At 38.6% G+C, this 26,190-nt stretch overlaps 1 non-coding gene across 1 annotated transcript; it reads right to left on the bottom strand.

The window, feature by feature from the left end:
- Positions 1-10,303: 10,303 nt before the first annotated feature.
- On the bottom strand, positions 10,304-10,410 carry LOC127077053 (small nucleolar RNA R71). Its single transcript, XR_007787040.1, has one exon. It is a non-coding gene; the product is annotated as a small nucleolar RNA R71 (small nucleolar RNA).
- Positions 10,411-26,190: the final 15,780 nt, after the last annotated feature.

Here is a 26,190-nt window from a genome sequence, read left to right as displayed (position 1 = left end):
TTGACACAATTCCTCCTTGATTTGTTCCAACTGCAGTCTCGTGTAATGAGCACACTTGTATTCATCAAAGTACTACATAACAAAACATAATATGCATGATTTAGTTAAAAGTAATAAATAATATGAAATATTCGATAAATATTAAAACAAATCCTAAGTTATAAATCCATACCGTGATTGGAATCTCTATTTGATTCATATTAATGATTTCCCTCATAAACCTCATTACAAAGTATCCGCAATCGATACCGTTGCGCTGTAGAGGACACTACATAGAAAAATAAATAAGAATGTATAGTTATCTTTTCTTATCAAGTAGCATCACTATTATAAGCAAAATTGTGAAAATTAAAGTACCTGCACTTTTATCCACGTAATGTTGCTGGATTTAGTACGTGGTACTCGAGCTTGTCTTTGAGATCGGAACACTTTTATTGATCTAACAAAATAAAAACATATATTTAGAACAATCTCACATAAATATACACGAATATTTAGAACAGTCTCACTTACGTATCAACTAATTGCTTCATATCCGGATAATTTGTCCATTCACCATCTATCGAATTCAGAAAATATACCACTTCTTTTAAAGGATCAATAGCAAGCAACAACCAGTGACACCTATAAATTAAAACAAAAGTTTATATGGAAATTTTTTACGTAAAAGAAACAATTAAAGATTAGAATAAACTTAGAATTAAAATCTAACCCTGAATTATACGGCCAAAGATACAAGTTGTTTGTACTGCTGGCCATGAATCTCTTGACTAAGTACTCTCTACATGAATCCGGTTCCCTACAAATTAATGCTTTGTTGACCAGGGAGGAAGACACGAAACGGAATCTGTTTGACAATTGATCATTCCCGCGCATGAAATTGTCATACAAGAACCTTCAATAAAAACATAATAAACATTAGACTATTTTTATTGAAATGTGTAAATAAATTGTTCAAGTAATTAAATAATATATAGATCGGATTACCGGATGTATGTGTGTATAACACCGACGCCTAATTCTTGATGCCGAAAAATATGTTCCAGATCTTCTTTTCCGATTGTTTCAGTGCATGAATAACCAAAGATATCTTCCTCCATATCCAGTAAGCGAATAGCACCAGCTGTTGCCATATCTGATGAGTCAACAAGTGTTTCAAGAGATATCTGGTATCGAGGCACAAAAGCACCTTTTTTTGGCAAAGAAGTCACTGGAAGATCCCTTTTGTTTTTCTGTTGACTACCAATTTTCTGGCTCAGTTGTTGTGACCCTTGAGCAAATACCTATAAATCATATAACATAGGTAAATTATAAAATCATGCATTTTTTGATTCGGATCATATAATTAACACTTTCAATATACCTCTTTTTGTGATGCAACAGACTCGTTGTGCCGCAAAATCCCTTTATCCTTAGATGCGGGTTTTGTAGGCGTCTAAAATTACCATGTAAAAAAAATTAACTTAACGGTTCAGAATTGACATTTGAATACTAAAAGATTCATAGTGGTTTTTGAATTCAACATACCTCATCATCAATGAAAATGAGATCCAAGGGCCATGCAACAAATGATCCTATTGCATCTCGCAGCAATGTTGTCTCTGAAACAATGTCAGGTATCGGTAGCAACGCATCCTTATCTAATACAACATCAACCGATACTTTAAGGTGTCCATCCGGGAGCGGTCTATGGTGAAGTAAATCTCCCGAAGTGTTGTGCACTTTTCCCTTGCCAACTAGGCGATAAGTCGGTGACGATAAGTATAGCTGACAAGATGAAATGCCCTAAACCAATAATAAATATGTTACTTTTAATGTGTATATATTTCAATTAACATAAATGTGCTATTTTAATTTCAAAATAACATATATAATTACCTCGGGAAATTTATTTTGACAATTGATACTGTCTTTCTCACTAGTTTCTTTCAACTGTGAACTGCACTTTTCCATACACCTATATCTCTCATTATCCTTTTGCAATTGAAGAACTTGCGCTTGTAATGCCTGCAACGTCTCCATCACTTCTTGATTGCTAGGATTTCTTCTCCTTGGATTCTTATACAAGGAAGTTGGAGTACAACCATGCCCTTTACCCCTCACCCGACCGGGATACTCAGGAACATTTAGTGCTCTACTAAGTACGCTCCTGTTCTCCTGGTCCTCAGCTGTGCTTATCGATTGAGATAGGGTCTCCTGAAATTCATTTACATATCGGAAATTATTAGTGGAGATAAAAAAAATAATTATATATTATTAAACTTTTGATTTAATTAAAGACACAATGTTCTACTTACACATTCATCATAAATATGTTGAACGTCATCCCTAACAGTTCCATCCTTTCCCACACGAGCTTCTTTCCACAAAACATGTGGCGGAAGTGATGTTGCGTCACTTTTCGTCTCGTCTAACTACGCATTGACACAAATAATAAGATAATCAATTATAACATATTGAGACAATTAATAAGATCGTAGCATTTTTGTATACTTACAATTTTTTCCTCTAAGCGTGCATATCCCAAACGCCCTTTTTTGTATGCATACGTGGGATTTGACGCTCTCTCGCGATTTGTGGCACTCACTTTCTTGAAATTTTCGTCTCTTCTTTGGGCTACAAAAGCAACCCATTCTTCTTCTGTAATGAAGATCGCATACTTCACTGGATATTCCGGATCATATTCAACAAAAAATTTTTCTTTGTCCTTAAGATACTTGTTTGTTAAAAACGTTCTCCACCCTCTGTGTCTTTTTCCGGCCAATTGAAGTATATACTTTTTTCGGATAGTTGTATCTTCAATGTTAAAAGACCTCTACGAAAAAATATTGGAATAGAGTGTGTTAGTATAAGTAATTTAAACACATTATCGTCAATATAAAGAAAATATAAACAATCATATATTGTACCAGTATCTCAGTCCAAATCTTATCTTTAGCGCTACCCAACTCTTTATTACTCCATCTTGTAGCAGTGATTGGAATGTGCATACGAACAAGTGTACCAATGTAGCTTGCCAACTTTGCAGCATTAGACCCAATTAGTTGGTTATCAGCATTCCAATTTACATTATATGTTACTGCTTTATCTCTATCACGAATGATACTCTTCATAATAGTGATGCCTCGTGTAATTTCTTTTTCTGAAGTATCATAACTGCTTCCTAATGCATAACTAGAGCTAAATAATATAAAACTGTCTAATTAGCTCAGACCAATCACTTTGAACCTCTAGGCCACCACTCATGATCTTTACTAGTAAGAGGTCATATAGATTTAAGACGGAATACATCCCACACAGGCAGTTTAATTGGAACAGTACCACATATAACTGGTTGTATATAGTTACTGGTTGTAAACAGAACTATACTAAGTGCACAAGTACCTGAGTTTGTCGCTTTGAGATTAAAAAATATAGGACAGAACCGGACAGCTACAGCAGCTTTGCTTGCGCAGGGAATCTGTATAGCAGGCCTGCATATCAAGGTCAAATAATAAAGCAACATACATAACTAACATATTTTAGTAACTTGATTCATTAGCTTAACATGAATAATTGAACATAATGATTCATTCTAGATACTAAATGATTAAACACATGCTTTGGGTTTGTATAATATCTAAGCTGAAAGACATACAGAGAAAGATCTTTTCTAGAAAATATGTAAGCTGCATTAACAGATTCAGACGCAGTACCGATTTTGTAAGAACCTGAAATGGGCAAAGACGTGAAGTTTTCAATTAGACGCAAACCATGTAATAAAAGCTAAGCAAGAATTTATCTATAAAGGAAGAAAACAACATATATGGTTCCCTCAGATCCTCAAGACCTCCTATTTGCTCACCACGATACTCAACAACCTGCAGACAAGCACATGAAAAATGTACATATAGTCCATCAGGGTTCATTTTACACTACAGTGACCATCTTAAAAATTCACATAATATTAAAACATCATTTTACAACATTAAATAGGATTGCCAAAATATGACTGTAGCAGACAAAGTTATGCCAAAATATGAATGTACATTTTGAAGTTTAACTGTTCATTCAAACCAACATGTAATAGGATTGCCAAAATATGAGACATTGCTCTAAGTTCTTGAAACCATATCACATATATCACTGTAGCAGACAAAGTTATTCCATTTGAGTATCCAACATTTAACATCAAAATCACTTTCTGAAATTTCAGTAATAGTTAGAATATGAGGATACAATGGTGCAAACATATCAGTTCATTCCTTCCTACTTTCTCAGCAAATTTAAACAAATGTTGAAAAGGCACTGATTCTATTAGAACTCCCAACATTATTTCTAAGTCAATGGCGATGCAAGTTACAGAATATCATTTATATCAGAACAAGATGAAACTTTCGGTAAGTTACAGAATATTAAGCAAACATAGTCACAAACTCTAATAATCGATACTGACAAATAAATAACCCATAATGTAGCAATGCAAGTCCATTCAAACCAAAATCGACCACCTATTCTTTGACTTCTAGGGCAAAACAGAAAGACACGAAAACCTAACCTTAAAACGCAATGAGATTTCCAGGTATTGAATCCTTCTCTTTCGAATGCAGTCTCTTTCAAATTTGCAGTGTTTATCGTTGAGATTTCCAGGTACTCTGTGGAATTTTTTCCAGGGCAGCGAGAGCTTCGAACGAGAGAGAGTGAAAGAGGGATTTCTGAAAGTCAGGGATTTTGTAATATTAGATTTATTATAATTTTTATAAATGACCTATGAGAGCGCTTTTACCATGAAAGCGCTTTCATAGATGTGAGACTGAGACCTATAAGAGCGCTTTCATAAGTGTGAAACCCATGAGACCTATAAGAGCGCTTTTACCTTAAAAGCGCTTTCATAAGTGTGTGAGACTGAGACCTATAAGAGCGCTTTTACCTTAAAAGCGCTTTCATAAGTGTGAAACCCATGAGACCTATAAGAGCGCTTTTACCTTAAAAGCGCTTTCATAAGTGTGAAACTCATAGATGTGAGACTGAGACCTATAAGAGCGCTTTTACCTTAAAAGCGCTTTCATAAGTGTGAAACCCATGAGACCTATAAGAGCGCTTTTACCTTAAAAGCGCTTTCATAAGTGTGAAACTCATAGATGTGAGACTGAGACCTATAAGAGCGCTTTTACCTTAAAAGCGCTTTCATAAGTGGAGACCTATAAGAGCGCTTTTACCTTAAAAGCGCTTTCTTTACATAGGCGAATTTTTTTTCAAGCTATTACAGCGCTTTTTTTAAAAAGCGCTTTCTTTTTGGTGCTGCCAAAAGCACTTTTTGGCGTAGTGAGGTTTTTGAGAATGATTTGCAAGAAGGAGGTTTACCCTTTTTATAGATGAAGATTTAGGGTTTTGGGAAGAGGAGAGGCCAAGAGACAATAGGCACTAGGTAGATACAACTCACAATGTAGTGGGTTGAATGCACACTTAATGAGAATTTGAAATGTAAATGCATGGGAAGTTTGAACGTTTTCTGCAGAGAAAAACTGATTTTTCGTGCGATGCGTCGACCATACCCTCTGCATGCGTCGACGCATACTGTTTGAATTTTAAAAAAAAGAAATTTTTTGAGGTGTGCGTCGACCATTGCCCTGTTATGGTCGACTCATACAGGCAAATTTTGCAGTTTTTCACTGTTATGCACATATGCTCACATGTTTAATGCATAAATAGAATGCCACACAACATTAAACATCCAAACAGACATGGTATAAGAAACAAGTCCTATATATACAATATTATCATGTAATACAACTATTTAGCCATGAAGTTTGGGAGAGAGAGAAGGGTAAAGGAACAATATCACCTTGATGCCGGAATAACTTGATGAACAATATAATTGTGCTTGCAACAACATTAACTTGTTAGAAGTACAAGATTATAGTGTTAAATGAAATAAGATAAAGCAAGCAATTTATAACGCCCGTTCAGAAATGTCGAGAATACCAAGTTCTCGGCGAATATGAAAGAAAGGCTCAGTAGCTAGCAGCTTTGTGAAAATGTCCTCTAGTTGATTTTCAGTATTAACATGTTCAAATACAACATCACCTTTCTCTACATGATCCCGAAGAAAGTGGTGTCGAATTTCAATATGTTTGGTGCGAGAATGCAACACAGGATTTTTGGTAAGATTAATGGCACTTGTATTGTCACAAATGGGAATACGTTCGAGTTTGAGATTAAAATCCAATAATTGTTGCTTAACCCATAGGATTTGAGCACAACAACTACCGGCGGCAACGTATTCCGCTTCGGCGGTTGACAAAGCAACTGAAACTTGTTTCTTGCTATGCCAACTGACCAAGGAATTTGAAAATAAGTGACAAGTGCCACTAGTGCTTTTCCTAGCCGATTTGCAACTGGCAAAATCGGAATCGGAGAAACCTACCAATGAGCAATCATTACCTTTGGAATACCATAGTCCATACTTCGGAGTACCGGATAGGTATCGAAGTATTCGTTTGACAGCTTTTAGATGGGATTCCTTGGGACATGATTGATATCTTGCGCACATACACACGCTAAACATAATGTCGGGACGAGAAGCAGTAAGATAGAGAAGTGATCCAATCATACCTCTATTTACGTCCTTACCGTATTCATCTTTATTCAAGTTTGTACATGTTGGCATGGGGGTGTCAATGGCCTTGGCTTTTGCCATGTCAAATCTCTTGATAAGGTACAAACAATACTTTGTTTGACTCACGAATGTTCCTTCTTTGAGTTGTTTAATTTGCAAACCGAGAAAGTACGTGAGCTCCCCCATCAAACTCATCTCGAATTCACCCTGCATAAGATCCGAAAACTCTCTCACGAGATTCATGTTAGTAGACCCAAATATAATATCGTCAACATAAATTTGTACTAATATCAAGTGCTTTCCTTGACGTTTAATGAAGAGAGTTGTATCAACCTTTCCTCTTGAGTAACCTTGATCAAGTAAAAATTTACTTAGTCGCTCATACCAAGCTCTAGAAGCTTGTTTGAGACCATATAAAGCCCTTTTTAGTTTGTAAACATGATCGGGATACTCATGAGATTCAAAACCCGGAGGTTGTGCGACGTAGACCTCTTCATTTATGTAACCGTTAAGGAACGCACTCTTAACATCCATTTGGAATAGTTTAAAGTCTTTCGCACAAGCGAAGGCAAGGAGAAGGCGTATAGCCTCGAGTCGGGCAACCAGCGCATAAGTTTCCTCATAGTCGATGCCTTCCTCTTGGTTATACCCTTGCGCGACTAAATGCGCCTTGTTACGGGTTATTACCCCGTTTTCGTCCAACTTGTTCCTAAACACCCATCGGGTGCCGATTACTCGATGATCTCGCGGAGGAGGGACAAGGTCCCAAACCTCATTTCTAGTGAACTGATTTAGTTCCTCCTGCATTGACAAAAACCAGTGTTCATCGAGTAGGGCTTCTTTAGGGTTTTTAGGTTCCATTTGTGAAACGAAAGCGAAGTGATAACAGAAATTACTTAGCTTCGATCGAGTTGTAACACCCTTTGAGATATCTCCGAGAATGTTGTCAATTGGATGGTCTTTGGGAGACTTCCAAGCTTGAGGGAGATCATCGTATGAAGGCGGATGAGCTACCTCGGTTTCCTCATGGTGTACATCTTTATCCTCCTCAACTTTGACTTTGTCGGGTTGATCAATCCCCGGCTCGCCACCCTTGAGTATGTCTTTCGTAGATGTACCTGCACCATGAACAACACTACCCTTTCCGACGTTTCTCGGATAGGATTCGTCAAAAGTGACATGTACAGACTCTTCCACAACAAGTAATCGTTTATTATATATTCTATATGCTTTACTCGATTGAGAGTATCCGAGGAAGATACCTTCGTCGGCCTTGGAATCGAATTTGCCCAAGTTTTCCTTTCCATTATTTAATACAAAACATTTGCAACCGTGATAACATGAAATAATATCACATTTTTGGACTCGATTTAATTAAATTGTACTATTATTTGTTTCGATTTATTTCATTTTATTCGATATTACTGGGTATTTTTCCTCTTATTTATCTCAGGTAGCTTATTTGAAGCACAAGTGAAAAGGGAAGAAAAGGAGGTGCAAAAAGAAATGAAGAGAAGCAATTTCACCAAACCAAAGCCCAGCCCAAAAGTCCTAGCGCCGAGCCTGTGACGAGCGCCACACATGGTGTGACGAGCGTCACGCCCTGCTGCCTTGTGTTACGAGCGTAACACATGGTGTGATGGACGTCACACCATTCTCCTATATTTTTGGCTTTAGAAGCGCAACAGAGGCACGTTGAAGCCTATTGTTACGCTTGACCTGGGAAACGTGAAGACCACTTTTACGGAAAGAGTTTTGGAAACCGTTACAAGTAGACTAGTATAAATAGTCACTTCCTTCAAACCCTGCGGCCTCTCTCTCTCTTCTTCGTGCTTTTTCTATTCCAGCCGTGCAAGCATACTTTACAGCATTATTTTTTTATAGTTTTTACTTTTCTTTGCAATTTCTATTTTCTTTTTTAGTCAATCTTTCAGCACTTAATTAATTTTTCACGCAATAGTTTCTACACCGGAAACTATTGTGTATCTTTTACCGGATCTAACCTTACGTTAGACCCTAGGTTTTTTTTCCTTCACTTTTATTTTCCTGTCCGATTGAAGAATTCAAGAACAAATCCAACCGATCTGTGGTGGAGTGTTCAAGACTGCTATTAATTACTCAGGTTCTTTAATTACTGTTTGAATTTATATATGCCCTGCTTTATTGTTTATTTGCATTATTTGCCTGAGATGTTTCTACTTAAGCATGATGATTGTTTAGATCTGTTTACCATGTCTGGCTAATTTATTTAGGTATCGGTATGTAAAGTAAGCGGAATGAAGGAATCAAAACTAAGTTGATTTAATTACGCTTAAAAATAAAATCACTCTTTTTATGGTCTCAATTTACAGGTTTAATACCAAGGTTTTTGTACGAAAGTAAAAGACTAAAGAAGTTAAAATCAATAGAACGAGAGTTTGGATTTTTAACTGGACAGTGTAAATTGGACATTAATTCTAGATCAGGGCGAAAGCAATTTTTATAGTTAATTAAATTCTAATCTTTTTCAAAAAGTATTTTTAAAAGTTAAATGTGAGGACGAGAGTTAAGCATTTGAATTTAATTATATAATCTAAGTCAACAGAGCGAGAGTTTGAGACGAGGGTGTTTAAACGATTAGTATTTTCTTAAAAAGAGTTTCTATGGATTCTATTGTTTTCAAAAAGTGATTTTGGACTTAACTAATAAGTGACAGCTACGTTAATATAAAGTCATAGTCTATTCAACAGAGCGAGAGTTTGAGAAAAGATTTTTAATCAATAGTATCTACTGAAAAGATTTATTTTAAAACCAAGAAACCAACGAAGATTTGATTCCCTAATTATGACAAACTACATACCAATATCCGCTTAATTGATATTTAATTTAGATCTAGTTTTAGTTTTAACTTTTCCCCCGAAACAATCAAAATATCATCCGCCTTAGCTTTACGAAGTAACCTTAGAAAACGGTATATCGATTCATAAGTCCCTGTGGGATCGATATCTTTTAAAACTACACGATAGAACTGTGCACTTGCAGTTAGTACCCCAATTCGACTCATAAAGTCGCGATCAAGTTTTTGGCGTCGTTGCCGGGGACTTTTATTTAGTCGATATCGTAACTCTTCTGTTACGATGTAGAGACTAAGACAATTTTTTTTTCTTTCTTTCATTGATTTGTATGCCACACACTCGCTCACAAGGCGAGCCGTTTTACTTACGAATCAACGACATCGAACTATATCTCCGAGTCTTACGACGAATTCGGGAATATCGTGCTGCAAACAATCTCCCTCCTATCGAAATTCCTGATCTCAAAAATCTTTTTCCTTCACCAATACCCGAGATGGCAGAACCAGCTCGTGCTCTTCGAGATTACGCCGCTCCATCGCAAGATGAGCCGCATTCGAGTATTGCTCCACCCGCAATCGAAGCAAACAACTTCGAACTTAAACCTTCTCTGTTGTAGGCAGTGCAACAAAATCAATTCTCTGGAAATCCTACCGAGGATCCAAACCTTCATTTATCCGTATTTGTCCAATACGCTGATACTGTTAAAGCTAATGGTGTCACTTCAGAGGCAATTCGACTTCGCCTTTTTCCTTTCTCGTTAAGAGATAAAGCTAGAAGATGGCTTCAGTCTCTTCCTTCCAACTCAGTTACCACATGGAACGAGTTGAAGAAAGTCTTCCTTGCCCGATATTTTCCTCCAAGCAAAACAGCTATGTTGAGAGCCTAGATAAATGGATTTAAACAGAAAGATAACGAGTCTCATTTCGAAGCATGGGAAAGATACAAAGACATGATGAGACTTTGTCCACACCATGGTTTAGAGGACTGGTTAGTAATTCATACCTTCTATAATGGTCTCTTGTACAACACAAGGTTAACAATAGACGCCGCAGCAGGTGGTGCACTTATGGATAAACCTTATGCCGATGCTTATCAACTTATCGAAGCATGGCTCAAAATCATTATCAGTGGGGAAGCGACCGAGCAATGGTAGAGAAACCTCAAACGAAAAGTGGCATGTACGAGATAAGTAGCCTTGATCATGTTAATGCAAAAGTGGAAACCCTGGCCCAGAAAATTGAAAGTTTGAATGTATCACCTCCAACCACCGTGGTTGCCGCAACTCAAAATTGCGAAGTCTGTGGAATCCAAGGTCACACTCCTACAGATTGTCAACTCCTAACAGGAATCCAAGCAGAACAAGTGAATTATGCTCAAGGAAATCCCTACTCACACACCTATAACTCAAATTGGAAGAATCATCCTAATTTTTCATATAAGAATAATAATGCTTTATACGCACCAGGACAATCTCCAAATCAAGCCCCAGCTATACCTCCTGGATACCAAAAGCCGACCCCATCTACACCTAACAATAATGTTCCTAGGAAATCCAACTTGGAAATAATGATGGAGAACTTCATAGCTTCTCAACAGCAAACCAATAAAGATTTCTTAAACCAGAATATACACACTAGTGAACAAATCAAACAACTAGCAAGTAAAGTAGATGCCTTGGCTACCCATAACAAAATGCTGGAAATACAAATATCACAAGTAGCTCAACAACAATCGCCTATTGCTGCCCCAACTGGTGCATTTCCTGGACAACCCCAACCTAACCCGAAAAGCCACGCTCATGCAATCATACTAAGAAGTGGAACGGAAGTGGAAGGACCAGTAGATCCAAGAAATGAAAACCAAAACTCTAAGAGGTCAATTGAGGAAGAAAGTACACCAAAGGAAAAGGAAGAGAGTAATAAGGAAATTGTAGAAAAGAAAAAACCTTATGTACCTCCACCACCTTATAAACCACCTATCCCTTACCCTCAAAGGCTTATTAAAACCAAAGATGCGGGCCAATTTAAAAAATTTGTTGACCTACTGAAACAGTTAAACGTCACAATTCCATTTACAGAAGCTATTACGCAGATGCCCTCATATGCTAAGTTCTTAAAAGAAATTCTTTCTAATAAAAGGAAACTTGAAGATAGCGAAACTGTTACACTCACTGCTGAATGTAGCGCTATAATCCAGAATATGCCTCCTAAACTTAAAGATCCAGGTAGTTTCTTTATACCCTGTCACATAGGAAAATTTGTCATAGATAAAGCCTTATGCGATTTAGGAGCCGGTATTAGTGTTATGCCCTTATCCATATGCAAGAAACTTGAAATGGGAGAATTAAGACCAACTAAAATGTCTGTGCAACTAGCAGATCGTTCTGTTAGATATCCTGTAGGAATTCTTGAAAACGTTCCCGTGCGCATAGGTCAATTCTACATCCCAACCGATTTTATAATTATGGACATTAGAGAAGATGAAGTTACACCCATTATATTGGGAAGACCATTCTTAGCAACTGCCGGTGCGATCATAGACGTAAAACGAGGACGACTCACTTTCGAAGTAGGAGAAGAGAAAATTGAGTTCATTCTTTCGCAATTTTTGAAAGCACCTGCAATAGATGACACATGTTACTTCATGGATATCATCGATGAATGCATAAAAGAAACAGAGTTAGAAAAGGACAAATCGTCTGACTATCTTGTAGAAGACAAACTCAACCAATGTTTAGCAATAACACCGGATCCTACGCAATGCCTTAAGAAACCAACCCTAGACCTGAAAACACTTCCCAAAAATCTGAGATATGAATTCCTAGACTTAGAACTTGAACGACCAGTGATAGTTAATGCAGACCTAGGAAAACTCGAAACCGAAAAACTCTTGCATATCTTAAGAAAATATCCAACCGCACTAGGATACAACATCACCGACCTTAAAGGAATAAGTCCTTCTATTTGTATGCACCGCATCATGCTAGAAGAAGACTGTAAAACCTCTAGGGAACATCAGAGGAGACTGAACCCTATCCTGAGTGAGGTAGTGAAGAAGGAAGTAACCAAGTTATTAGAGGCAGGTATCATATATCCTATATCTGATAGCAAATGGGTTAGTCCTGTACACGTAGTACCGAAGAAAGGAGGTATAACAGTTATTGAAAATGAAAAAGGGGAAACTATAACCAAACGAATCGAATCGGGATGGAGAATGTGCATTGATTATAGGAAACTAAACAAAGCAACCCGAAAAGATCATTTCCCTTTACCATTCATTGACCAGATGTTAGAACGATTACCAAAATATTCTCATTTCTGCTATCTAGACGGTTACTCGGGCTTCTTTCAAATACCAATTCATCCTGATGACCAAGAAAAGACAACATTCACGTGTCCTTTTGGCACTTTCGCTTATAGACGAATGTCGTTTGGCTTGTGCAATGCTCCCGCAACCTTCCAAAGGTGCATGATGGCAATATTCGCCGATTTTCTCGAAAATATCATGGAAGTATTTATGGATGACTTTTCCGTATGCGGGCAAAGCTTTGAAGAATGTCTTGAAAACCTAGAAAAAGTTCTGGAACGATGTGTAAAAGTAAACCTAGTACTTAATTGGGAAAAATGTCACTTTATGGTACAAGAAGGAATTGTTTTAGGACATATCATCTCAAGTAGAGGAATTGAAGTAGACAAAGCCAAAATAGAGGTAATCGAAAACCTTCAACCTCCGAAAACTGTGAGAGAAGTACGAAACTTCTTAGGACATGCCGGTTTTTACCGACGATTCATTAAAGACTTCTCTAAAATAACTAAACCTTTGACCGGACTATTGATGAAAGATGCTGAATTCATCTTCGACAACAAATGTTTAGAAGCATTCCAAACGCTTAAACAAGCATTGATCTCCGCGCCCATAATGCAAACACCAGATTGGAACGAACCATTCGAAATAATGTGTGATGCCAGTGATTACGCCGTGGGCGCTGTTTTAGGACAACGAAAGGATAAAAAGCTTCACGTCATATATTACGCAAGTAGAACCCTAGATGAAGCACAAATGAATTACGCCACAACCGAGAAAGAACTATTAGCAGTAGTGTTTGCATTAGATAAATTTCGTTCTTACTTGGTCGGAGCCAAAATAATCATTTACACCGACCACGCTGCTATCAAGTACCTCTTAACAAAAAAGGATGCTAAACCTAGACTCCTAAGGTGGATCCTGTTGCTACAAGAGTTCGATTTGGAAATCAAAGATAAAAAAGGAACTGAAAACGTAGTAGCAAATCACCTCTCTAGACTTGAAAACCTGGAACCGGAAACAACATCGATCAACGATGATTTCTCGTACGATAAACTTATAGCTAGTTTGGAAGAAAATAAAGCTGATAAACAGGTAGAAACCACCTTAGCTATATGTGTTACACCATGGTACGCTGATCTCGTCAATTATTTAGCTGCCGGAATAGTTCCACCTACTTTATCCTACCAGCAAAAGAAACGATTCTTCTATGACATAAAACACTATTACTGGGATGACCCTTTACTTTTCAAAAGAGGCCCCGACGGTATTTTCCGTCGGTGTATACCTGAAGAAGAGGTAGAAAATATAATCCAACACTGTCACTCCGCTCCTTATGGTGGACATGCAAGTACGTCCAAAACCTGCTCCAAAATCCTACAAGCCGGTTTTTATTGGCCGAATATATGGAAGGATGTGCATGCGGCTATCAAGAAATGTGACAGATGTCAACGCACAGGAAACATATCTAGACGTGACGAGATGCCACAGAAAGGCATTTTGGAAGTAGAGATTTTCGACGTGTGGGGAATAGACTTCATGAGACCTTTTCCGTCTTCTTTCGGTAACAAGTACATACTCGTAGCGGTTGACTACGTATCAAAATGGATTGAAGCTATAGCTTCTCCAACAAACGACACACGAGTAGTAACTAGACTCTTTAAGAATATAATATTTCCAAGATTTGGTGTCCCGAGAATAGTAGTCAGTGATGGTGGATCGCATTTCATATCCAAGGTACTCGAAAAACTACTGTTTAAATATGGCGTAAGGCATAGAGTAGCGACACCTTACCACCCTCAAACCAGTGGGCAAGTGGAAGTGTCTAACAGAGAAATCAAACAAATATTGGAAAAAACAGTCACCACCTCAAGGAAAGACTGGTCATTGAAATTACCAGAAGCTTTATGGGCGTATCGAACTGCTTACAAAACTCCCATAGGGACAACCCCATTTAAGCTTATCTATGGAAAATCCTGCCACCTCCCGGTAGAATTGGAACATAAGGCCTACTGGGCTATTAAAAATCTAAATTTAAACTATAAGGCCGCCGGTGAAAAGCGAATCCTTGATATAAACGAATTAGAAGAACTCAGACGAGACGCTTACAAGAATGCCAGAATCTACAAAGAAAGAACAAAACAATGGCATGACAAGTGCATATCAAGGAAAACCTTCAAACAAGGCGATACAATCCTGTTATTCAACTCTAGGCTAAAGTTATTCCCGGGAAAACTACGATCTAGATGGTCAGGTCCTTTTCAAATTACTAATGTTTTTCCCAATGGAGCGGTGGAAATTAAAGGAAAATCCACTGAACCGTTTATCGTAAACGGGCAGCGTCTAAAACATTATCATCATACAGAAAACATTGAAGATTCACAAGTCCTGCACTTAGACGTAGTGCCCCCAAATTTTATAGATTATATTTGATAGTTTATTGTCGAGCTTGCGACATTAAACAAAGCGCTTAGTGGGTGACAACCCACAAATATTTACATTTTCATTTCTTACTTAATTATTCTTTTAAAATTTTAATTAGTATTCATTCCTAATCTATTTTAATTTTTCTTCTTCTATTCTTTCGGCATTTGGCCAAATCCTGACTAAAACTCTTGTTTTTCCTTTCTCTAGCTAACACTAACCTGATGGGACAAATTGATCGTATGGGTATCAAATTCAGAGGGAAAGCTCAGAAACAAAGGTTTGAGGAACTAGCAGAAAGAGAGATGCTACCTAGTTTGTATGCTGATGATTGGGCAATGACTGCCCTTGGACTAAGAGAGAGTGTCTTGTATTTGCTGAGTCAAATAGGGTGGGAAACCACTCCTATCCGTAGACAATTCGTCACTTATCGGAGACTGACTCTAGAATTCCTTAGTTCTCTGATCTATCTACCCAGCCATGGAAAAGGAATAAGCAGAGGTTTCATTCAGTTCAGAATGTTCAACATGGAGTATCAATTTAACATCCAAGACTTTACCAACCTTTTAGGTTTTCCTACCTCCTTTGATACATTCACAGTGAGCCAAGAAGAACTTTTTGAATATAGAGAACTTGAACACTTTTGGGGAAGCTTGACTGGAAATGACGATCCCGAGTGTCATACCCCAAAATTTGCCCGTTAACATTATAAGGCATTTTTAAGGCACTCCAACTCATTACTCAAGGCATTGACCTTAAAGGAACAAAGACCCAGCTCACAAATGGCCAAATCCAGAAAATGGCCCAAACTGGCATGCTCGCTAGGCGAGCAAATCCTTCGCCTAGCGAACCCTTCGCTATGCCACTCGCCTAGCGAAGCTTGCGAATGCCAGAAAATTCTGGGCTTCATTCTGAGCCCATTAGGTCACAAAAACTATTATAAATACCGAGGACTTCATTCAGAAAGGGGGGACGAAAACGGAACGAAAAAGAGAGAGAGAGAGAGAAAGCACAGCAAACCCTGGAGGCTAACCCAGAGAATTCAGAGCAACCCTAAAGGAAACCCTGAAGGAAACTCATTTGCATCAAGGTTACCTCCGCCCAACTCAATCCGACTTGCCATTTCAAGGTTGCAATTCAATTGCAAACAGGTTTGCATTACTATTATCGCTTTATGTTCTTAATCTACATGTGATATCATAATTGAATTCATAAATATATTTGAGGTTTTGCATGTGAATTTAAGTATGCCTGAATACCTTGAATGCTTAATCATGTAATTTCTGTATTGGATGTCATAGGGTTATAGCTTGCTGAAATCGTACTGTTCTGAAATTCAAAACCCGCAGTCGTTCGCTAGCACATCGCTAAGCGAACATGTAGCGAGCAAATGTTCGCTAAGCCCTCGCTAGGCGAGGCAGCAGCGAACGTGACAGTCGCTGATTTTTCTGTTCTGTTTTCTGCTTATCTGACATGTTTTGTTGTAATCATACATTGTATACCTGACACTATTACTGTTGTGATTTTTTTTGGTGCAACCCTTGATTGCACCCCGTTTGGTATTCTGATCTGTTTGTTGAATTTTGTAAGGGTTCACATACTCCCGGAAAAGGTAGCTTGCTAGGTATTCCACTTTATTTGTGGGATACCCTTGGGAAGATTCATCCTAATTATTTAATTGATTTTAATGTGGATATTCATCCAAATTACTTAGTTGATTTTAATGTGGAGATTCATCCTAATTACCTAATTGATTATAAAATATTGCCTTTGAATATGTGATCTTGGACCTCTCTTTGTTGCCTTACAGTATTACGGTATTACGGTCATGTCCCGCGAATGTGGGGATACACCTAGCAAAGACCCTCCGGTTAAATCATCATGTCCCTATAAAATAAATCATAGTCCCTCGGATGTTGCCTTCGAATATATGATTTTGTCCCTCGATGACCCTTCGGTGTAGCCTACGGTTAAATGATGATCGTCCCTTCGAATGCTAAGGTATCCTTACAAATGTTGCCTTCAATGACCAATCGATGACCCTACGATGACCCTTTTACATCCAAAGGATAAAACTACCTACTTCTCAATAGTAAGGACAGTTTTACCCTCATAAGGATAGGAAATGCCCATAAAGACCTTGGGTGGGTATAACTCTTAATTGCTGAATCACAACCTAAAATATTTTTCACACCCCACACCTTTCAAAACATCTTTTAGAAAATCACCACTTGGTATACATTCATACTAGAATCATTACCGAGTTATATTCTCTTTTCAAAACATTTTCTAAACAATTCACAACCACTTTTTCCAGACAAACATAAGTGATCAAGCAATTAAGAGCCCATGGATAACCATGGATACAAAGGGTGCTAACACCTTCCCTTTGTAAAATGTACATCCCGAACCCAAAATCTAATTAAGGTCTTTCCTGTTCTTTTCCACCTTTCCTTAATGGATAAAAGAAAAGTCGGTGGCGACTCTTGCTAACCGCGACATTTGCTTTCCAAAGCAAAACACACCAAAGTCAGTTCACCGTATGACAGAATTGGCGACTCTGCTGGGGACATTAAAGAGAGGTTACCTTAAAAACAAGATCACTTATTCAAATTGTCTGATTTACTTTCAAGGGATTGCTTGGGTATTTTATGCTTGAGTGAAAGATCCTACACCCGGATCTAGTGTACCTTAGGTAAGTAGCAAGAGATCATCGCGACTATCCGGCGTATACTGGAATGGTCAAAATGATGGCTACGGTTAATGTGACACTTTGGATGTCCTGATGTTTCTCATGTTTACTTGAGGAGAAATTTGGCGTCTGCGTGGTGTCATCAAAGCATTAACCAGACCTTTAGAACCCTAATTGACTCATCCTGGCCATTAGAAAGTAGTGAGATAACTGACTTCGGTTCCGACTGGGGTTGGTTGAGACTCGATACTACACTCTTTGAGATTGGACTTTAGGGAAGCTTTGGTCAACCACTTGGTGTTGCACTGAAGTGGACTTAAAGGAAGGTCAATGATTGGAGATCCTTTTAGAACCCGGTTACTATTCTAGGACAGGTTGAACCAACCAAACTTCAGTGGGGAGGGTACTTACCTATGGAACTCATGCAAGCCTTTAAACTTAGGAATGATGGTTGTGTGACTTGCTTGTGCTTGTTATTTACTTAACATCATAACATCATAACATCATAACATCTTAACATCATAACATCATAACATCATAACATCATAACATCATAACATCATAACATCATAACATCATAACATCATAACATCATAACATCATAACATCATGACATCGTGGCATTGTACTAACCATTTCAAGGACTTTAAACATTGAAAACATTTCATACATTGCATAGCATAACATTGCATAACAGGTATTCTAAGGGATCAGTGTTCTCACGGTTTTCCTCCAAACAGGAAAATGGCCCTCGAACAAATTGTCAAGGATCTCCAGGCTCAGAATACTCAACTCCAAGAGATGGTCTTGAACTTATCCAAGGGGCAGGAGGAACTGAAGGCTCTCTTGCTCGAGAAGAAAGACAAGAAATCTGTGAGTCACATTAACCCGGGAAGAAGGCAGTTTACGAAGATCAATATGACTTTAGCACAAGCACTGCAGAGTATGCTAAAGGCAAATTTGATTACCCTCAGAGTTCCTCCTGCAAAACCCAACACTACCTCTCCTAGTTATAATCCCAACGCCAAGTGTGCATATCACTCCGATAGCCCCGGGCATGATACAAACGATTGTTGGTTGTTGAAAAATAAGATTCAGGATATGATCGACGCTGGAGAATTTGAATTTGATCATCCGGAGACTCCTAATGTCATCATTGCTCCTCTGCCTAATCATGACGAGACTGTCAATGCTGTAGAAGATGCTGATAGCGATTGCAACCTGGATAGCCGGATTTTCCCAACAATTGGTGACGCACTCAATAATTGGAAGGCTGAAGACATTATCCTGATTTCCTTTAGTCAGGAGTAATTGTTATTGCTATTTTAGTATTTCAAAGCATTGTGTCTATGCCCGGGGCACAATAGCTAACTTTTCAAGGGTTTTGTCATTTTCATAAGCATATTCGTATTCAATAAATCAATGGACCTTTTTGCATTCAGATATTGCGCTCCTTATCTTTCTTGTCATTTTTCAAACAAGCTATGCTTTCTTGCACACACTCACGTAACAATTCGCAGACCCATATCCACTCTGGATCCTGTTGATAATAATTCTACTACTGTTCATTATGACTTTGAAAATCCGATCTACCAAGCCGAGGATGGAAGTGAGGAAGATTGTGAAGTACCTGAAGAGCTTGCCAGACTACTGCAAAAAGAAAAGACTATTCAGCCGCATGGGGCATCGATCGAAATCATAAATCTGGACCGCGTCGCCCGATTTAGCTCCCATTTGACCGCTACTTGCAAATCCGTCTCCAAATTACTGAGACAAAATCAAGAAGTATCTCCAAGAACCTTCAATTCTGATGCCACCAGTTGAAGGAGGACCTCTAATCATGTACTTGACCGTGTTAGAAAATTCAATGGGGTGTGTGTTGGGGCAACATGACGAGTCTGGTCGAAAAGAGCATGCAATATACTACCTTAGCAAAAGGTACCGACTGTGAAACAAGATACTCACAGCTCGAGAAAGCTTGCTGTGCTTTGGCTTGGGCTGCTCGCCGACTAAGACAGTATATGTTGAATCATACCGCTTTATTGATTTCTAAGATGGATCTTATCAAATACACATTTGAGAAACCTGCTGTCTCCTAAAAGAGCTATCACTGATAATGGTGCTAATTTGAACAACAAGATGATTACTGAACTCTGCACGCAGTTCAAAATAAAACACCATAATTCCGAAGTGGCGACTTGGTAATAAAGCGTATCATTCTACCACAAGGTGATCCCAGGGGCAAATGGACTCCCACATACGAAGGGCCATTTGTAGTTAAGAAGGTATTCTCTGGTGGAGCCATGATGCTTGCTACAGTGGATGACGAAGAGTCCCCGCATCCCGTGAACACGGACATAGTTAAAAAATACTACGCATGTACACCCGGCAAGTCGAAAACCTGAAAAGGTGGCTTGGGCAAAAAAAGGGTATCCTGGTGGACTGAAAACCTGAAAAGGCGGTCCAGGCAAAAATTAGGGATTAAAAGCGTATGACTATGTCCCGTTCTCAGACAACTTCATCCAAGTTCAAGGGACTGAACAAGCCAATCACTTCCATCCGACAGCAGGAGATGAGATGCTTGAAGACATAATGACAGTAGCAGAATTAAAATCGATAGGACTTTTCCTTCATAGCTTTTTCTTTATGTTCTCGACAATTTCCTCTTACTAGGATTTCTGTCTCTTTGTACACAAATTGCCTGTTTATAGGCCCTCTTTCAAACTCAATACAATTTTATTTCCAAAAAGATGCTTTTGTTTTACTTTTTCTGTTTTGTTTGCGTAAACGTCCATTGATTTAATTTGAACTGATATATGCATTTGAATATGATCGATGTTTATCAAAATACATGCATAAAACGGAGACAGCAATTGCCGAAAGACTTTAGGGTCGAAGATAAGGTCTAACCATGCTTTCCAACAAGTCCGGTTACAAATCCTGTTCCCCAACAAAAACTGGCTATTTCCAGAAGAGGTCGGCATCACCAGACAGACTGGTCATCTCTTCTATCCCCAGCCAGACTCTGTTGAATATCTCTACCACCGGACAAAAATCAAATACCCCCAGCTGAGAAAGGGTCATCGATACAAATATCTCCAACCAGAATATGGGGATTTATTTTTCCCTGGCAAAAGTTTCAGACACATAATCCATTCATGCATCATTTCGCATCATATACATGCATATAATGTTCGCATTTATTTCAGACGCATAATTCATTCATTACATCATTTCACAGCATACGCATGCATACATTGTTCGCATTTAGTTTCATAAGCATAAAACATCTCATGCATCATGACATGGCATAAAGCTAACTTTATTTTTCAGGTTAATTATCCTCCTGATACAGTCAAAGTAAAGATCCATTCAGACGAATATCTTCATCGATTACATTCAAGATTCAAATACATCTTTCAGATATACTCCATGTCAACATTCATTCTGACATCCTCCTAATGATGGCATCTTTAAGCCCATCCCAGACATTTACTGCAAACACAACAAATATCATCGGATATAACCTAGCTTACGGTTCATTCTGATTCAGCCCAACATATGATTCCTTCAACTATTTCGAGACGGTCTAGCGTACGACCCATTTGGATGTTCATCCCCTCAGATGCTACCTAGCATACGGTACATTCTGAAGTGTAGTCTGGCGTATGACTACCCCCTTCATCATCAGATTCAGCCTAACGGACGGCTCATTCTGCTCAGAGACGGTCTAGCGTACGACCCGTTTGGATGTTCATTCCCTCAGATGCTACCTAGCGTACAGTACATTTCTGAAGTGTAGTCTAGCATATGACTACCCCTTTCATCATCAGATTCAGCCTAACGGACGGCTCATTCTGCTCAGAGACGGTCTAGCGTACGACCCGTTTGGATGTTCATTCCCTCAGATGCTACCTAGCGTACGGTACATTTCTGAAGTGTAGTCTAGCATATGACTACCCCTTTCATCATCAGATTCAGCCTAACGGACGGCTCATTCTGCTCAGAGACGGTCTAGCGTACGACCCGTTTGGATGTTCATTCCCTCAGATGCTACCTAGCGTACGGTACATTTCTGAAGTGTAGTCTAGCATATGACTACCCCTTTCACCATCAGATTCAGCCTAACGGACGGCTCATTCTGCTCAGAGACGGTCTAGCGTACGACCCGTTTGGATGTTCATTCCCTCAGATGCTACCTAGCGTACGGTACATTTCTGAAGTGTAGTCTAGCATATGACTACCCCTTTCGTCATCAGAAACAGCCTAACGGACGGGTTATTCTGCAACTCAGATACGATCTAGTGTATGATCCATTCCGATCTTTCATCCCCAGTGAAGTCACCCGCCTAATGAACAACTCACTCTACTATTCAGATACGGTCTAGCGTATGATCCATTCTGATCCCTTATCCCCAGCAGCGTATAACACACTCTAACTCCCCAGCGAAGTCGACAGCATAATGGATGACTCATTATACGGTCTAGCGTACGACCCGGTGTGGCACCCATGTCTTCAAATTGGTCTGACGTACGACGCAATCTGAAGCTCTCATCATCAAACTTCCTGGATGGCATCTTTAAGCCCATCTCCATCAGGAATAACTTCTGATTAACAAGTGCAAATTTTTGGGGCATTCTAATGTTCAATAATCTTCCACCTCCAGACCACGAATGGCGTACATACCATTCTAACTCTCTCGGTTCAAGAATATTGAACAGGGGCAGCTGTCATACCCCAAAATTTGCCCGTTAACATTATAAGGCATTTTTAAGGCACTCCAACTCATTACTCAAGGCATTGACCTTAAAGGAACAAAGACCCAGCTCACAGATGGCCAAATCCAGAAAATGGCCCAAACTGGCATGCTCGCTAGGCGAGCAAATCCTTCGCCTAGCGAACCCTTCGCTATGCCACTCGCCTAGCGAAGCTTACGAATACCAGAAAATTCTGGGCTTCATTCTGAGCCCATTAGGTCACAAAAACTATTATAAATACCGAGGACTTCATTCAGAAAGGGGGGACGAAAACGGAACGAAAAAGAGAGAGAGAGAGAAAGCACAGCAAACCCTGGAGGCTAACCCAGAGAATTCAGAGCAACCCTAAAGGAAACCCTGAAGGAAACTCATTTGCATCAAGGTTACCTCCGCCCAACTCAATCCGACTTGCCATTTCAAGGTTGCAATTCAATTGCAAACAGGTTTGCATTACTATTATCGCTTTATGTTCTTAATCTACATGTGATATCATAATTGAATTCATAAATATATTTGAGGTTTTGCATGTGAATTTAAGTATGCCTGAATATCTTGAATGCTTAATCATGTAATTTCTGTATTGGATGTCATAGGGTTATAGCTTGCTGAAATCGTACTGTTCTGAAATTCAAAACCCGCAGCCGTTCGCTAGCACATCGCTAAGCGAACATGTAGCGAGCGAATGTTCGCTAAGCCCTCGCTAGGCGAGGCAGCAGCGAACGTGACAGTCGCTGATTTTTCCGTTCTGTTTTCTGCTTATCTGACATGTTTTGTTGTAATCATACATTGTATACCTGACACTATTACTGTTGTGATTTTTTTGGTGCAACCCTTGATTGCACCCCGTTTGGTATTCTGACCTGTTTGCTGAATTTTGTAAGGGTTCACATACTCCCGGAAAAGGTAGCTTGCTAGGTATTCCACTTTATTTGTGGGATACCCTTGGGAAGATTCATCCTAATTATTTAATTGATTTTAATGTGGAGATTCATCCAAATTACTTAGTTGATTTTAATGTGGAGATTCATCCTAATTACCTAATTGATTATAAAATATTGCCTTTGAATATGTGATCTTGGACCTCTCTTTGTTGCCTTACGGTATTACGGTATTACGGTCATGTCCCGCGAATGTGGGGATACACCTAGCAAAGACCCTCCGGTTAAATCATCATGTCCCTATAAAATAAATCATAGTCCCTCGGATGTTGCCTTCGAATATATGATTTTGTCCCTCGATGACCCTTCGGTGTAGCCTACGGTTAAATGATGATCGTCCCTTCGAATGCTAAGGTATCCTTACAAATGTTGCCTTCAATGACCAATCGATGACCCTACGATGACCCTTTTACATCCAAAGGATAAAACTACCCACTTCTCAATAGTAAGGACAGTTTTACCCTCATAAGGATAGGAAATGCCCATAAAGACCTTAGGTGGGTATAACTCTTAATTGCTGAATCACAACCTAAAATATTTTTCACACCCCACACCTTTCAAAACATCTTTTAGAAAATCACCACTTGGTATACATTCATACTAGAATCGTTACCGAGTTATATTTTTCTAAACAACTTTTAAAACTAAACGAGATAACCACTTTGTATACATTCATACGAGAATCATTACAAAGTTAAATTCTCTTTTCAAAACATTTTCTAAACAATTCACAACCACTTTTTCCAGACAAACATAAGTGATCAAGCAATTAAGAGCCCATGGATACAAAGGGTGCTAACACCTTCCCTTTGTATAATGTACCTCCCGAACCCAAAATCTAATTAAGGTCTTTCCTGTTCTTTTCCACCTTTCCTTATTGGATAAAAGAAAAGTCGGTGGCGACTCTTGCTAACCGCGACATTTGCTTTCCAAAGCAAAACACACCAAAGTCAGTTCACCGTATGACACTGAGGAACATGAGTTTCTCTCTGGAAACATACATAATCCGGCCTTTCGTTATTTCCATAAGATCCTGACCCACACCTTATTTGGGAAGAAGTCAAACAGTACCTTAGTTTCACGTGATGAACTCTTCATCATATTTTGTGCTTCCCAGAACCGTCCAGTAAACGGTGCCACTTTTATGTTGGAAAATTTTGACCACCTTATCCAAGATGAACGAGCACCAATTCAAATAGGCGGATTGATAACCATGATTGGTAATGCTATCGGATTACGTCAGCCTATGCTTGACTTAAGCCCTTTCTGTGGCATTGCGACTATGAGTATACCCTTCCTCTTCAACACTATGTTTATAGCAAACCTAGGGTCTGAAGAGTTTGAGCTTATAATTAACAACCAAGTTCTTTGCCTATTCACCCTGCCTAATCCAAGGACTAGTGTTCATAACCGCAATAACTGGCTCTACAATCTGAACGCAACACCCTCTCCTGCTAGATCTACTGAATCCATCCAGGACTATGAGATTTGTGACGACTAGATCCCTTATGCTGAATCTGACCCTCAGACACCATCTGGCTATTATGATATTGATCCTCCTCCTCAACCTGTCCCGACTGAAGAATCGGCAATACCCGATCTTAGACATCATGTGCCCGGAGCTAATTATAACACCACCATTCAGGCTTTGATGTCAGAACAGGACGCCCTCAGAGAAGAGTTAGCTAACATGGGACAAGAATTTCTGGGATATATGAACAGTATGACAAATCAGTTCCACGAGTTGCTAAACCGTGTTAACTCCTTTGCTCCTCCAGCCAGAGATCATGCAGATGGATAGAAGTTGTTTTTCTTAGTTACTTAGTTTTAGTTTAGGTTATTCATTAATTTCGTTTCAAATTGTTTTAGTATTTGTTTTTTTCTTTCGCATGTTTGCTTTTACCTTCCAATGTTACATTATGATTATTTTATGAAGCTATTGATTTATTTTACTTTATTATGACTTATGCAAATATCTATCAATAATGCTCTCTACTGTTGCCACCTACATGACTTATTAAAGATATACATATATTATGAAAGTAGAATAGCATGCGAGGCAACATTGACTCTAGTTTCTTTTTCTTTTTGTATTTCTTTTGTTTTCTCTGAAACATTGGGGACAATGTTTCATTTAAGTGTGGGGGGGAAAACATTGTTCTTTAAATCTCCCCTTTTCAAGTATGTTATCTTTCCCTTTTCATTGTTATACCCTTTTCTTATAAACAAAAAAAAAATTATAGTATATATTTATTCTAAATTAAGTCCCTAGTGTGAGAAAATTTCTATTATCTATTCCCTCAAATTTTCATGAGCCATAACAAAAATTCAACACACTCAGTAAATATAAAGGTTGCTTATTTTATCAAACTTGAGTGAAATCAAGACAAAATTATTACCATACCAACGCTCTAAACAAACCTCAACATGTTAGATCAGAAAGGTACCTGTTATACAAGTCCCTGGACTTTTAACTTTATAGTAACCCCGAGTAGTTTATACAAGAAGTCAACACCATCTTAATAGCAAACTACGTGGAGGGCCGATGAATATAAGTGAATGATTCCCAAAATAAAAAAATATATATCAGGAAATGCACTAACTAAGTTAGGTGATCCTTACCAGATCATTTAATCTAAAGGC

The sequence above is a fragment of the Lathyrus oleraceus genome, chromosome 4, assembly GCF_024323335.1.
Source record: "Lathyrus oleraceus cultivar Zhongwan6 chromosome 4, CAAS_Psat_ZW6_1.0, whole genome shotgun sequence".
Lineage (NCBI taxonomy): Eukaryota > Viridiplantae > Streptophyta > Magnoliopsida > Fabales > Fabaceae > Lathyrus > Lathyrus oleraceus.
Note: the sequence above shows the minus strand (reverse complement) of the source record. Positions and strands in the feature narration are given on the sequence as shown.